The sequence below is a fragment of the Falco cherrug genome, chromosome 2, assembly GCF_023634085.1.
Source record: "Falco cherrug isolate bFalChe1 chromosome 2, bFalChe1.pri, whole genome shotgun sequence".
Classification (NCBI taxonomy): Eukaryota; Metazoa; Chordata; class Aves; order Falconiformes; family Falconidae; genus Falco; species Falco cherrug.
The window spans coordinates 97,734,105-97,751,270 of NC_073698.1; the positions used below are offsets into that span (position 1 = coordinate 97,734,105).

Consider the following 17,166-nt stretch of genomic DNA (forward strand, 5'->3'; position numbering starts at 1 on the left):
CCAGACTGCTTAGGTTTTGGACAGGTCAGAACTCAGACCATCCAGGGACAGAGATGGCACAGAGTCTTGGTGTGACCTGCTCCACTGCCTCACTGTCCTCATGTGGAAATAGATCGTCTTTCTACCCTATCTGAAACACTCTTCAGTTTATTCCTGTATACTAAAGAGTACCCTTGACTAACAAAGGAAGATCATGCTCCAACTCAGACCAGTGAAAATTTTGTGATTGGTTCCCGTAAGAATGTGTTTTTTCCCTTCCGCTCGTTTTCATTAATGCAATTGCCTGTTCCATACTGAGAGCAGGTCTCCATGGCCACAGCCTTCCTCAGAATGAAAATGAATCAGATGGGTCTCTCAGTTCATACACCATTGTCTTTGTTTATTGTGCTTTATTTACAGCCTACTTCTACAAATTAGACAGGAAATACTCATGACTGTAAAGACCAGGGAATTCCAGATCTTCAGATTCATTAAACTGTATCTCCTGTGGGATACATTGGACAAGCTTTTCATTTAAAAGGCAAGTGAAATCCAACTGTCAGTTCTGTTCAATAAGAACCAAATGAAGAACAGCAACAATGACAACAACAAAAATAATCGTAACAGTGACAGCAGCTGTCTCTTCATGGGGTGCTTGTGAAACACTGTACAGAGCTTTTCTGAGAAAAAAAAAAAAAAAAGAAAAGAAAAAAAACCCTGAAAAAAACCCCAACCACCGAGACCCAACACTAGCAAAAAGTTGTCTATAAAAGAGCCCTTATTTCCCTCCCAAACTGCTTAAGGGATCTGTGAAACCTACTGCTGCTACAACTGTCACCCACACTTACCTTTTCTCAGTTCGGGAGCACAGCTGAGAGCTTCATCTTTCTCTATGGCCCTTCCAGCCATTCCGTGTATTGATTTAATTATAGTATCACACTGATGTGTCCTGAGAAAATGCTTTGCAACTGGGCAGGACGACTTTCATTCTGGGAGTAGCGGAAAGCCTCATGTTTCATAGGGATTCATTTTTTAACAGATTATTGTTTACTTGTTAAGAAAAGCCTACAATTGCAATAAAAGTAATAGTTGATTGATTTCACAGAAGCCCATATGTATGTAAGACTGCACATTTAATATTCCTTTTAATGCATATCCTCATAGTTCTATTTTATTCATTTGAAGAAGCAGAAAGGTGGAAATGTCAACACTAGTTTTCTCTTCTCTTTTTTCTTATGATTCCCTTTCCTCATTGTTCAAACCCTCCCAGAACCTCTCATAGGCACCATTGTTGCCGGCATAAATGACAAATCTGAGGTAAAAAAAGAAAAAAAAAAGCAATTTTTCATGAGATATTGTGAGGGAAAAGCAAAAAGGGTGAGGTCTGCAAGTTGCGCAGGATTCTGTGCAAAGGCTAATGTACTGTATTGAGGGGGTTTAATAAAAGTACTAAGAAGGCATGAGAGCAGCATGAACAGAACTCTGTCACCACTCCCAGCCAGATCCTCCAACAAAACTAAGTGTAGGAAGTATATGCTTTGGCTTCAACAGTGAGTCATATGATAACAATTATTTTCTTATTACTCAAAATTTGGAGGCTGTGAAGACACAGGATAAAAAAGAGGCAGTAATTTTCTTCATTTGCCCCAAAAGAATGTCACATCTTTTGATACAATGCTTTCTCAGAAACAAAGATCTTGATGTTATCAAACTTCAGAAAACACAGGAATAAATAGGATGTGAATTCTAAAGCTATCTGGAGTATTAGTTTTTACTGGTCTTTTGTTTGTTCTATTTTGTTTTGGTTTTTTTACCTATGGTTATCACAGTTTCTATTTTCATTGGCACAATTAGCATATGTAAGATGTGATACATTCACTTCTACAACCTGGCCATAGCAAGCTTTAGATTGCACACCCTGCTTTGTGACATGAGCCTACTCAACCTTATGATGTGTCACCGCCTCTTCTCCTTTTAAATGAGAAAATTCTAAAACTTTTTCCTTCCAGTAATTTAATCTGTCCTTCTGTCATGTTTTGCATTACAAAAGACCTGAAATATAAGGTCTGTTTATAGCAGCTGGGCCTGAAATTCATACCTGAAATTAACATAGTGAATGTTAATACCTTTTTACTGCTAATTCTTTAACTATGATTCTAAAAGATGTATTAAATCAATGTCTCAAATATGTTAATTAGTTTCATTTTCAAAAATTTTGGATACCTAGCAGGAAAGTCTGAAGTTTCTCAAGTCTTTAATCATTGTGGGAAAATCCTCTTTGAAAACAGACCAGGATCTGATATCTCAAAAAATGAAGCATGAAAATAAGGGATCATTCTGGAAAATGTGGCTATAACCATTCTCAGTCAATAAAATGTAGATACCAATTTTTGTCATGCTGCAAGGATGATATGAAAATTAATCTTTTAACAGGGACAAGATAATGATTTGTCAGTTAAGCATTATGAAGAACTGAAATTATGTTGCCTGTAATTTTTTTCAGTAAGATCCTTATTCATTATCCTGAGATGGAAGACCAAAGTTTTTGAGATAATAAATTTAGGAGAATATCTCTAGTTCTTCACTGGATTTTTTTAGCAGAGTCCCTGCCCTCTTGACTAAGAAGAACTGTATTATCTTTGAAATGTTAAAGCAAACTTTTCAAAAAGCTTTGTCAAGCAAACTTTAGCCCCAATCAGATCAGTACGTATATTGGCCCCTTCAGCTGTAAATGTAGAAATCAAGCATGAGCACTTCTGGAAATCCCATTCTGACTAGTTTCCAAGCTGAATTAAATAAAGAAAAAAATCTGATGGTTTGTTTCTCATTGGTTCCCCTTTCCCCCAATCTATGTAATTCCATGAAGCGCAAAATGAAAGAAAATACTTATTTATAGTAGTTCTACAGGCACCTATGTGCAAACACATATAAAATTTTCCATGGTAATGTTCATGCATGTCTGTTACTGTACTCACACACATACATACACTCAAACTTATATATTAGATACTTTCTCAGTCCCCCTTTGTTCAGTTTTAGATATTCACTGTGGCAGTGATGGAATAGATACGATGCAATAATTCATCTGAGAGAGATAACATCCAGTTTCCAATCCTTGCTCCACAAGAGTTGGGATTCTTGAATGTTAAACAGGCACTAACACTCAAGCCCAGCAAATACTATAACTTCTACATGCCAAAGTCTCTGAAGATCACTGGACATGTGAGAGCAGTGAATTTAAAGTCACCTTAGAGACAGTGACAAACACGACACAGGTCTCCTGTACTTCAACCATATGAAGTAAAGACCAGGACAGGGATATTTTTTCAAAGTCTGATGCAGACACGTTAAGTCCAGGATCAAACCTGGAGCTGTGAATACTGAAATTGAGAAAGACAGTTCCACCTTTCCCACAGCCTACACAAGTCTACACAAAGGAACTCGGGTAACCTGTGGATACCATACCCAAGTGCCACTGGATAATTGTCAAAGGACCTGCCCACCCTCATAGGCACTCGGTTGTCCTTAGCCACCCTAATACTTCACTTCAAGGAGACTGACCTGTAAAAACACCTTCTCTACAGGTGTTCAGACAAAGCCCCTGTAGCTCTGAGGATTCTGCTGTATTAGGCAACGGCTGCCTTCTTACACGTTAGTGATGCTGAAATCCTTGAAGCATAACTCTTACTTGCAGATCCTGATGTCGCTCCCTGAAAGGGACTTTAGTCAATCACTGATCCTCACCATTTGCTTCTAGGTATTTTTAAACAACTCCCTGCTCAACAATCTGGCTCCCATGGATTCTGGTTTTGGTCATTATTCTCTCCATTCATTGTAGCCTGTTTATCCATCTCAAGCTAGGCAGCAAGTCATTTAAAAGTTAATCAGTGCAGTGCTCAGCATTTCAATAGCTATCTTCTTTTATATGTCTAGACATGAGTTGAGGAAACCAACTCAAAGACATGAGCTATAGCTGCTGCCTGAAACCTCGTACCTCATTCCTTCTGAATTTCAGAAATGGTTTATCAGGAAGCTTGTATTCCAGATCTAAAGTTTATTCTGAGGAAAATGCAACACCAAAATAGATTGTTTTCCATGCAGTTCACAGCAATGACAGTCTCAACAGGACAGTTGAATCTGTAAATTTTCCATCACCTGCAACATGAACTGATTGTGTATTATTTTTTTTCACATTTAGAATCAAAGTTTTATGAGAACTGCAGTACATAGGACCTTATCGTTAGATGATTTACTAAACTGGAACTCTAAACATTTGCCTGGGCCTAATCAATATGTAGGTGTGAGCATCATCTGACTTATTTTTAAAAAAGAGCAAATGTTTCTATGGCTAACAGGGAGTGTTAAGAGTGAATAAGTTCTGGAATTTTAGACTCATGTACACATGAAATGTATTAAAAAAACCCAGCTGTATAAAACACACACATGGTCTGTTTGCCCTGTCCATTATAAGCAAGTAAATCCAGTTGACATCTTTGGAGGTTACATAAGATATAAAGAAAAATTAGACACCATTTGTTTCCACTTAAGTAAAAAAATTACATTTATGATGTACCTCACCTTTGTATTTCCTAAGCATTTATTAGTTATTACTTGTTCCTTCATGTGTGTTTGGTTTTGTAGTTCTTGCATAATTGGTGTGATTGCTGCATAACATTTTCACTTATAACTGTTGCCAGGAAAATTAGGCCTTGGATTTACTTTTCTAAATAAATGTTTTATTAACAAAAGTAATTATATCAGAAAGTATTAAATTTTCCAAAGAAATAAAAGCCCCATCTCTTTGACGTCTCTTTCTCTCTCTCTTAATCTCTAGCGCACTTGCGCTCTCTCTCTCTGTGAACATGAATGAGAGCTGCAGCAGAGTGGAAAGAATGTAGTCTGGTGTGCAAAAGCTCTCTATTGGGGGAAAAAAAAACCAACAAAAAAAAATTACAACAAACCAGAAAGGCCTCCAACTTCTCAGAACAAGAGACAATAGTATGCAAAAAAATCAATGGACGCATAAAACAAATAACAAATAAAGCATTTAAAATGTTAGTTTCACAGCAGCTCACAAAATTTCTTTGTTCTTTAGTTAGCTACTCTTACTAATGGAAAAATAATCAAAAATATAATATTAAATACTTCATTGTCAGTTCCTTAGTGTAAGGAAATGTTAGCAAGTCAATGTGAGTGCACAGTTACAGTTTTACTGGCTTAATCAGGACACCAAAACAGCAAAATCCAACATTTTTACCATGCTTAATTTAAGTGGGCAATCTGAGCCACATCTGTTTCTTTTGCTACATCTCATTCTCAGAAAGAATGCTGCTTCATAGTATCCCTGATGATATTCCATTCTCAGACAGCCAGTTTCTGTTCCATATATTCCACCACTTACAAAGAATACATGCAGGTAATACAGAAAAGAACTATTTATAATTATTGTGTCATCTGTTTTATTGAATATTTTCTTTTTTCCTATGACCAAAAAATTAAAAAAAAGATAAAAAGAATGTGAGATTTTGCTATGCTTTCAGTTTTCAAACTCTGAAGTGGGAAATGTGTGAAAATTTTCCATGGGAACTTTTTCATTTTGGGAAATACTGCTGTCATGGAATAAAAATAGTTCATTTGGAATATATTAATGAGAATTCTTTCTTTGCTGAAACACTAAATCATAGCATTTTGTTACAGTGTACTCCAAAGCAAAATTGGTGACAATTCTTTCAACAATTTGCATGGGGATTTTTGCCTATCAAAATGCATTTGTAAAATCTGAAATGTTTCACATGTAAATACAAATGTTGTTGAAAGTAATTAACGTTAAGAAAGGAAGAAAAAAGTTAAGTGCCCAGCCTTTCAGAATAGACACTCTGCCACTATTCTTTGGGGAAGCTTTCAAAAGCATGCCTTTATTCCTCTGCAACATAACCCCCCCTCTTTTTATAATTAATCTAAGATCTCTGGCCAGCTTTAGTGAAAATACTTTCTTAAAAAGCAAAGAAACAAACAAACCCGTCCTCATTGCAAATTTTTTAGTAATGTTTGAAATACTGTCACAGAATGAGAGTTTCAAACCTTTTAATATTTTTTACTATTCCCACATAGATCTAAATTTGGGTATTGTTTCAGGTTTAGACTTTAGTTTTGTACTTATTTTATTATTATGTCCTTTTTCTCTAAATTATTTCTAATTCATATTTTTCCCAGAGTGAGATTATCTCAATTTGCTGTCCTTGAAATAAAAGAAGATACTCAAACAAAAAATCCATGCCAAAGCAAATTCTAATGCTGAAATGTAAAATTTATTTACTAGCACCTGAATAATCTTGCCTGTGTAGCATTTAGCTTTACGTTTGATGGATAAAGTGCAAGACTGGTAAACAAGGACATTTAATCTTGATTTATCTGAAGGCACATAAAGAGTAACAGTTCTGGATGCCTTTCCAGTGTACCTCAAGGAAGACTGGGAAGGACCACCTGCAAAGATAACATGAGAAGGAAAATTGCTTAGTCAATTTAGTAATTGGCTTTTCTATATGAAATTGCCGATTTCATTTAGTGGAACAACTATTGGCTTTTAAGGTGGTGATTTTAGCACATAAACTATGTCTACTAGGAAATGAGCCGAGTCCAACAAGTCATCTTTCCATGATATGATACAAGACCTACGTACAGCCAAGCCTACATCGCTCCTAAATTAAAATGGGTTACAGAGTGAGTAGACATGCAGAGAAGCTCTTTGCTAAGTCAAGTTGTTTGTCTTGATGTCAATGCAAGCGTTTCTGCAGAGTGGGCAACTAAGCAGAAAAATAAAGAAAAGCCACACTGCAGAAAGAATGATATACAACTAACTCACAGAGGCTACACGAAGGCAGCTCTCAACCTGTCACTCAAGCCTGTCATGTAAAATAAATAATGTCCTGCCTTCATGTACTTGTTTGCTTAAAAAATGAATTAAAATTTATATTTAAATTATTAACAATTTCAGGCTGAATTGTCAGCTCAGGATCTTGGGGAAATGACATGGACAATTCAGGAGATTTTCCAGAGTGATTTAGAAAGTTGCAATTTTCATTATTCTGCTTCCAGGCTGAAATTCTGGTGCCCCTGAAGCCAGATGTAATTTTGGCATCTCCTTCTTTAGGATCAGAGCTCATTCATAGCAAAAAGATACCTTTTACTACAGTTTGCCTAGTTTTATTTCTCATGTAATTCCCTGTGCTTGTATTTCTACAGAAAAATGTAAACTTCAGAACATGAAATCTATTCCTTTTAACACCAGATAGAAGGTTAGAGGTAGAGGGATGTTAGGTCTTGCAGATACAATAGGTTGAATTTAAAACAAAACACAGCTGTAGAGAAGTAAGATCTCTCTTATGTTGGTAATGCTATCATTTTACATATTATTTATCTATACCCATTTATACAAAATGTTAAAGAAATCTTTGTAAACTTCTAGATGAGCTCAAAAGCCTAAGAGCAACAATTTAATTTACAACATTTTCCTAAATCCATTTTCTGCCAAAAACCTGGTGCCTAACTCAATTTGTAAAATGCCATTTAGCAATGGGAAACTGCAGTTGCTTTTGGAAAATTCTATTTAATTAATTATATATGGCATTTAATTTCTTTCTGGTATGTAATTCAACTATATATTAATCACTTAAAATGTGTTGTAATGAAACATGTTTTTTTTATTTTTTAGTATTTATAAAAAAAGAATTAAAAACACTGCTTGGTACAGAAAAAGACATCCTGCAAAGATAGCTTTTTCTCTGGCTTTATGGGCAGAACAATGCAAACTGCATTGGTATTACCATACTCTTAAAACCGGCAAACCAATGTGTTAAGCACAGAACAAAAGACCAGGGAATTTTCCAGTGGAACCTCTTGAAATCATTCTTTTTTTTCCTTAAGAAACTAGAAGTTGGAACAGGAATGCAAAACCCAGAAGCTGTGAATTGGGGTAAAAATAAACCCCATAAATTCCTCTGTTAGATTATGGTTTTCTCACCGCAAAACACTGTAACAAAGTCCAAATAACAATCACTTCCAGTACAGGATTTGCAATGTAAATTGAGATAATTTTTTAGATGAGTGATGGCTAGGGTTGATTTTATTATTTTTTTCCCCACACTCACAATACTCCATTTTGGCTTTAGGATTGCTCATGAGTGATTTACAATGTGTTCTGAAAGCCAGTGTTCAAAATGCAGAAGTAGAGAACACAAAAATACACAAAAAACTCTGTCTTCAGATCTGCTCAGCCAAGACTGTTCCAAGAGAAGCCGCTTTCTGGCCATGCACTGCTTCCTGGACCAGCCTCAAAGGCGCCCAGCCTTTCATCACATTCAACTTTAATCCTCCCATATTCATCTTTCTTCTGTTATGTCATCTGGAGATGACTAAAGAAGAGTAAGCTTACTCCACCCTTTTAATCAATTTTTTTACCTATATCCTAAGCAGCTGGTGAGAAAAGCAAAAGCCTTTAAAGAACATTTTTGAGACTTCTGGAAGTTCTCTTACAGGCACTCTGGAGACAGAAGGACACAGCCTAGCAACCTAGGCTAGCAAAGAAGAACCTTCCACAGAATTGTTGTTTTGAAAAATTTAGATGTTCTTCCTGCTATTGCTGACAATGATTGTGTGTATATTTTAGAATCTTTAACTATGGTACTTTCTGTCCAAAGAATCACCTTTGTAGGTGACAACCTGAATTCTAAAGAAATGAGCAATTGGTGTGTTTTTTAGCAAACATGGAATTCTTCTCCACTTGCATATTTTCTCTTATAGTGCATGTGCTGAAGTGAGGAAGAAAAGTAGTGTGAGTCAAAATATTTCTGACTGAATTTAAAATTGCTCTATAATGTGAGCTTCTCAGGGAACATTAAACCCCATTTTTTACCAGGCAAAATATATTTGCTTAATCATTTCTCTGTGGTTGCAGCAACAGTTTGGAGATGTGTTTTACCTGGTAGCTGAAGTGTGGAGCATTAACAACAGAAGTTACTTTTGCAGGATACTTCAGAGTGGTAATGATTTGATGAACCCAAAGACTTGGCATGAGTCTGACACTCTGGAAGATGATTAGAAAGTTTAATGCATTATTTCATCTGTGTCTAAAACATCTGCAAAGTTCTTTGAAACTGAGAAACAATGGTGTGACCTCAGCCTGTACTTTGTTGATATTCCTATGAGAAAATGTTCTTTCACTTATTTCTGATTGCACTCACTTTTAATCAAATTTAAAATAAAAAATAAAGATGAGAGAGAAAAAGAAGGGAAAAGTCCTCTCCCATTTAAAAAAAAAATAAAAATAGGAGCTAATAAAAAAAGCATTTTTCCAGGTCTGGAATACAAATTATTTTTAACGTCCTTAGGACTATAAACTGTAGATAATAATTTGGTCATTGTCATTAATATATATGAATGAGATCTTTTAACAACACATTCTTAGTTGGAAAGTGATTTTTCCATAAGCCTGAAAGAATTTGTGGGAAAGGGTTAGATTTACTCCATTTCTTAATGTAAATAAGACAGACAGACAGACAGACAGACAGACAGACAGACAGACAGATAGATAGATAGATAGATAGATAGATAGATAGATAGATAGATAGATAGATAGATAGACAGATATTTAAACCAGTCAGGACATTTTCAAAATAAAGAATACAGGAGGACATCTCCTAGTATGTAAAAACCATTAATTTGAAAATATAGCAGAGCTACAATTAAAAAAACAATTTAAGAATTTAAAATTGTTTATCAATAGAAGCGTTATTTATGATACAATAATTGCTTCTAATAAATTATGTTTCATTTCTGGAACTGAGATAAAAGCATTGAATTAAGAGCAATCAAATAATATAGTGAAAGCACATACTCTATATGTATTTAACAAATGGTTTTGATAAAAATTTATGGTGCCACTCATTATATTGCCTATGTTGTTCTTCAGCTTGCAAGTATGGACTTAGAACAGTTGGGCTAAAATCTTTGAAAATGGCTGAAAAATAGGGCAGAGGGATTTGAGATGTGGTGAAAGGAAGCCTAGTTTTAGAACATGTTGGGGTCTGCAGCAGGTCTGCAGACAAGTTAGTTGACTTCAAAGATCGTGTACCTTTAAGACAGCCACAAATTGTCAGGTATGTAAACAGGACGTGAAGAACCGGAACTTAGAAGCGCAGCATACGGGCACCTACAGCAACAGCAATAGCAAGGAAGAACACAAAAACCTATCAGGGTCTGACGCATGTACTGTCTAAGATATATAAATAATTTGGATAAACAATAAAGTCCATTTTTCTCTGAACCCAGCCACACAGGCATGGTGTTTTTTCAGTCTGCCTCAACCTGCATCACCACAAGAGTATATCTAACTTAAAGCAAAAATTATTGAAGGAAGACAGAGATTCAGTCCCTTGTGTGTAGATAATATTTCATTGATAAGACTCCAATTAGCCTTAATCCACCTCCATTTAAAATTAAAGAATATTTTTAAACATTCATCATGTTTGTTCTGGAAGGCGATTAAATATGTTAAGTCACTGAGGAATGTGACTTCCATTTCAACGTGAACCTGATTTTTTTATTATTATTATTTTTGGAACAAAGGTGTATAAAACAGGCAACAAAATACACTGTATATGACAGTTTGAGAACAGATATGTATTTTATGTGTAAGGACTTCAATAGCTGTGAGCTCTAACTGCTTTGCTTATGTGAAATAAAAGTATAAAAGCAGTTTTCAGCAGCATGGCTGGTTTATGTCAAAGAAAAAAACAATTACTTTTTCTTCAGGCATAAACTCATAATTAAATATAAGTAAATTTAATACAATGCAATGAATTTTGTTGCAGGTTATTTTCCTTTTAAACTGATGCCAGCAAGATGCATTTCAGTGACTGACACCTTTTTCCAACACAAATTATCTGAAAAATAGCAAGGTTTAAGCATGTGTACTTCTTTTTATCATTGACCTAGACATCTTAAGCAAGAGAGAGATTCTAGCTCTCACATCTCTCTGTTTAATCACCATGACAAGACCTGATTTTTTTGGTAGTGTGCTGTTGTTTTGGAAAAAGAATTTATTACAAGGTCTCTTGTTAAATTATCCAGTCATAAGTGCTTGAATGTTCATCACATGAATGGAAATAAACAGCCAGCTAAGACTATGATCTCTCTGATCTATACTTGGAATGTTACTCCATTGTGTAATTTAGGCGACACAAGTGATGAACGTTATCCTTTCTCATGGTGAAAAATTACATGAGGGACTCAAGGTCTCCGGCTCTGAAGTTTTTTCTCTCTTTTCTTTGTCAGATGAAAACCCATGGATTTCTGCTAACTCTGGTGTAAGTTTTTCCCTTCCTGTGATTAAGTGCTGGCATTAAATTAGATTTTTATGTCTCTGTAAGCTTCGATGGGCTTTTCCTGAAGCTAAGAAATAGGGAAATAGTGTGATGAAGAATGCATTTAGTACACAAATCTTAGGAGCATTATTCACAGCATAATTCACAGTTCAAATCACTACTGGTGATCTCCTTTTAAAGCTTCATCCACTTTCCAGGAGCCCAGACACATTGCTTGGCACTCTCACTTTGGCTTCCAGAACAGCCTATTGCTGTGTCAGCTTTTGAAATTTGTTATCCTTTTGGAAATATTTCTTGACATGGAATTTAAAAAGACAACTGCACACTGCAGGGGGCTTTTCAGAACCTGGTGGATAAGCAGGGAATTCAGAGAAGACCAAGTGAGACTTCTGATTTGAAACTTTGGTTTAGGCCATTATTGATACCAAAAAAGGAGGCTCAGAAACTTCCTTGCAGGCAAGGAAAAAAGAATCAGCCCATAAACTTTGGATAAGAATAATTATGTGTATCTAACCAATATTAAAAATATTCTATTAATACTAGTTATTTAACAGTATTAGTTCCTACTCATGCTATTCAATGGATATATGAACAACACAGCTATTTATCCTCTGTTACTTGGCAAATAGTCAATAAAATTAGTACTTGGCTGAAACTTTCAGAAACTTACTCAGTGGTATATTTCCCTTCCTGACTGTAAAATTCTCCTGCTGGCTGATGTGATGGTTTGACAAGTTTTCCTCAGCTATCTTAAAAAAGATTGGTTCTCAATGCTTGGTGTCCCCTGGCTGGCTGTCTTTTCTTCTTGTTTCCTTGCTGTCATGGCTGCCTAAAATGAATGTCTTCTCTGCTCTTCTTCTCTTGGATCTCTATTAGACTACAAAGGGTCACAAGTGGAGCAAGACCACAAGCAAAACTTTAAGAATGATCTCAGTGAAAACACTGTTGTATCTTTTAAGGGATAGTCAATTTTCAACATACACATAACAAAGATTTGTACTGGAAGAAATAAAATTATTGTTAGCCCAGGACTACTATCTATCTCAAACTGTCTAATCAGTCTCAGGCAAAAATATTACCCATAAAATATCCATATGATAATACCCATAGATATCCAGGATGTACCGGAGAGGAGGAAATTTATATTTGTTCCATACAGTAACAGAAAAGGAGCAGTTAATTACATATAAAAGTAAAATCCTTTGAAAAAAAATTATTTTTATTTTAAATTTCAAAATTTCAAGTTATATTCCCAAGTGATAAAAAGCAAGCGTAAACTATCAGTGAGCAAAACTGGAAGTGGTTGCTTGTTTTAACTTACAACTTTCACTTGCAAGAATTTCTGAGTTATTATTTATTAACTCAAGAAAGTAGGTACAAATTTAGGTCACAGACAAATATGTCTAGTCTTGGTATAATCTCCCAGACAACATTTTTAATATATAATTAACCTTCGTAGCAGTTAGTGTCTAGAAAATATGTCTTCCTAGCAGAGAGAGGCTGAATGTCAGGTGAAAATACAATACTTGATTCTAATCAACAGCTTTTTAAACCCCTGTGGGGTTTTTTTTGAGGGGGTGTATTTTTTTTTTTTTCCATCAAACATTAAAATTTATCTAGACTGTTTTTAGACTTACTCCTCCAGAGCAATAGCCATTTCTGGTTGCATATAAAATATTTTTTTTTTACAAACCTGCCAGTACTCTTAAAATCTTTTGACCTTATGTGAAGTGTAATGTTGTTCTGGCTTATCTCAAGACTAGACTCTAGTAGATGTCTTTTGTTCCAAGGAGAAGTGAATTTTACTAGAATTTAATGAATTCTGGGACTCATCACCAGGCCCTGACCATAAATAAGTTTATGAACAGGCTACCTGATCTAAGATTTTAAACACCTGCCAGTCAATGTCTTACTTGTTAGTACAAATGTCAGAGTGTACTAAATTCTCTCTGACGTTGTTGGCATTTCCTGATAATCTATGTGTTTGCAATTGTAACCTGAGAGTTTTTAAAGAAAAACATTTATTCTGTAATAGAAATGGGATTCCAGGTCATTAAATTTTACATTCTGAAGTCATTGCTGCTTAATTATCAGCTAATACTGAGACTTCTCTGCCTGTTTTAATAGGAAGGCGTGCATTGAAATGGATTAGGAGTAAAGTACAGTTTTACTTTTAGAAATCCAGTCTTTTATAGATCTGACTTGCAACTGGCACTAAAAGCAATTTAAAAAGAACAATGCTGAGGATATGCAGCAATTTGCAAATAAATTGCAAGATTCTTTTTTTAACTAAGTAAAGAAATTGAATGCTCAAAGTTTAAATATTAAATTACTTATATTCTATGATTTCATTATTGTGTCAGAAAAATATGAGAAATATGGCATACATGGAACATCTGGTTTAGTTTAGTTTGACAAGTTGCAATGTTGCTTCAGACATGCACCAAGTTATGGAAATGTCAAAAACTTGATGGAGTTTTGTGGCATTCTGCACCAGGTAATACCTAATCTTATGTAATTTCCTCATCATCATCGTCATCATATCCAAGCTTCTGCATTTAGAAAATGAAGCAAGGTTGTTGACATCTGCCAAGAGTTTTGTACTTGTCCTCCTTTTCTCTCCTGGTCTTCACAGAGCAAAGTATTGTGTTTTCCTGACAGCAGCTTACTACAGAGAAAGTGCAGACTGTACATAGTCAAGATGTTCCTGTTATGTTCCATCCTTTTGCTTTGAGACAAATCACAAGTCATTTTTTTTAATGTGCAGGTAAGTGTTTTTATGATAGAAAGTTTCAGTATGTTAGAGAAGTGAGGTTGTTCCAGCAAAGAAAACAGCCAGCTTCTGGGTGAATGTTCAGATAAGTGTTGTCAAAAATATAAGTAGCTGAAACAAAAAGTATACTTGAATTTGTAGGTACAGTTTGAGCATCCATTTTACAATCTTTTTGAAGCAAATTAAGCAAAGATATTTGAAGACCTGTGCTGTAGGCCCTGAATTTGAATTAATGGCCTCTGGTAAAATCACTGGGATGAGCAAAAGTGCTGGCAGTATCCCACTCTCCCAAGCAACTGTATTACCGCTAACTTGGATTCTCCTAACCCTGGTGGATTCAGTCCCAAAAGGTTACAAGAGTAACAAGAGTGCATAGAACAGAAGCCACATTGCCAGTGTGAAAGGGAAGCTCCCTAACAAGTTCTCGCAGCTTCCTTGGGGTCAAGGAACACCAATCTGGTCAGCATGAAAAAATCTTGGCAGACAGACTTCTCCCTTTTGAAAAAGTAGTATTACATGCATATGTGTTGAAATGTATAATGCCAAAAAAAGTGGGGGGAAGCAGGGATTAATTCCTGCCTCATATTATGTAAACTCCGCACTTCCTAATTTTATTTTCTTTCTAAAAGTAAAAGGGGGAATGAGCATAGAGTAAAAACACATGAGTACTGGACTGATAATACACAAAATAGTAGGACTATAGGGGTGTCCATTTCCACTGATTTCAATACTTGATGATTTATATAAAATTGCATACACTGATATAGTGGGATTGAATTGTATAAGAAGAAAATTATAATATTAAATGTTTGTTTATTTTCTAGAATTATTGTCTAAAAACTATGAGACAATTAGAGAAGTTCAGCTTATTCTGAAATAACGACTTAGAAGTAACCATTTATTCATATGAAATATAATTTAGCTAAAATTAAACAAACAATTAATACAACAAACAAAACTAAGTAAATCTTTTACAGTTTTGATGAAATATGCTTATCAACAATATTATTGCTTATTTCCAGTACATATTCTAAATCCATAAAATATTGCCTAAATGGCAATTTAGTTGAGAAAATTGATGCATTAATGTGCAGTAAGTGGTAAGGTATCCACTACTTCATGTCAGATGATTCAGTCCATACATATCTGTAACACACAGCGAGTAAAAATTGTTTCGTTCACCTCCAGCAGCTAGAAACAGTGTACATTAATTCGTGTAACAGAAGTTTTAGACCATTATGCAACAGTTTTTCATGCCATACATACACCCAGTTTTATATTGTAAAAACACAGTTCTGGAGGGCTGTAGTAAAATCCTGAAATTACTTGTGGCACTCTGAAATGAAAAAGTCACACAAAAGAGCAATTTACATTTAGGGCCACAGAGCTGCCAAATAGACAGCCAGAGGCTGAATACTGTGGATCAAGCCACCCTGCTCCAGTGTGAGCTAGTTCACAGCACTATGGTTGTAAACTAATTATGCCATTTGACTTTTGGACTAGCAGTTTGTCCTTTGCCCTCTTTCTGTTAGCTGTAGAACTTCAGCAGCCTGCGTGTATCTGCCCTTCGTCTGTGACTTGCTGAAGGATGCTGAACTTTGAACAACTACTCAACACTTGCGCTATATACCCCATGTGTCTGATGTTCTCTCCTTGGCAGTTATAGGGCTGTGTGTGAATGACTTGATGAGTTTTGGGCCTCCAGGTGCAAAAGAGACATTGATATACTGAAAGGATCCAGTGAAGATCTGCTAATGTGGCTGGGGACTGGAGCACATAATGTGTGAAGACAGGTTAAGGGAACTGGGCTTGTGGGACAAATAATTGCTCCTCATTAGCTCAAATCCAAGAGAGTAATAAATCAAGATAGTCCAAAATAAATAAAATGAAGCAGTCTTCAACACATGTCATTATGTCATAAAGCTTCCTGTCCTACAGTGTTGTGCATATTAAGTTTATATCACTTCAAAAAATTATTGGAAGAAAGTAAGAAAGAAATACCTAACAAGGCCATTACACGGAATGATGCACTTTCTGTCTCAGAAAGGAATCCTGAGTTTCAAATTGCTGTAGACTGAAAGAATCCTGAAAAAGTATTCCTATATATTTGTTGAATCCTTTCCCTCTTCCCCAGGCATCTGATGTCAGGTATCATTAGGAACTAAACTAGATGGACCTTTAATCTGATGGGGTACAGTTGTTTTTACATGTTGCATCTTTGATAACCAGAATGACAGGTGAAGGAGGAGAGGGGGTTCAGATCATTCCCAGTGGAAAGATGAACAAGTTGTGTGTTTACACGCTGCTTTGTTATGTGGGAGTGAAAACCCTGATCAGATTGAGCAAAGGCAAAGAGAAGAAAGATTCCCTTTGAATCAACCAAGCAGTTGAAGAATCAAATACGCGGGTGAGCTCTGAAAACTGGAGTTGTTTATTGAAGCACATCGTTACAACATACACCGTGCTGACTGCTGAAGTACCCCTGCTGTGTTGGGGTAGGAAATTTGGGGTTCCATTTTTCCACTGCAGAGATGTGTCATTGTTCTGCATCAATATTCTTGTGTTTGAACCTTCTAGATTGGGGGCTAATGGAAAACAAAGGGTTGATAATCGGTGTTCTTAAAATGCAATGAATTAAAGAACGACAGTTTGGACAGAAATAGCCGGAGGTTCTTTGTATCATTCTTGGCTAAGAATTTGATTATCCAGCCAAGTTATGAAAGGAAAATAAAATATTTTCCTGACAATGTTAAACTTTTTAAGAGTATCTAGAGACTAAATGCTAGACATACTTAAGGAAATAACTGAACACTGATGAATTTTGGGTGGACTACCTGGAAGCTTAGAGCTAGAACCTCCATTAAAATTTATAATTCATATATAAATCTTATTTCCACATTTTTATTTACATTTAAGAATAGTTTAGGGAAAGCATTCAGAAATATGGTGAATTGTAACACTGCACAGATTCTTTCATGTCTTCATGCTCAGCAGGAGACAAGGAATTTACAAAAGTATTACTGGCACTAATAC

At 35.5% G+C, this 17,166-nt stretch overlaps 1 long non-coding RNA gene across 1 annotated transcript in view; it reads right to left on the bottom strand.

Moving 5' to 3' along the window:
* Nucleotides 1-15,130: 15,130 nt before the first annotated feature.
* LOC114014556 (uncharacterized) overlaps nucleotides 15,131-17,166 on the bottom strand; it is a 47,086-nt gene continuing 45,050 nt past the window's right edge. The window contains exon 3 of the long non-coding RNA XR_008731153.1: nucleotides 15,131-16,718. This is a non-coding gene — a long non-coding RNA (uncharacterized LOC114014556). The remainder of the gene's footprint in view (nucleotides 16,719-17,166) is intronic.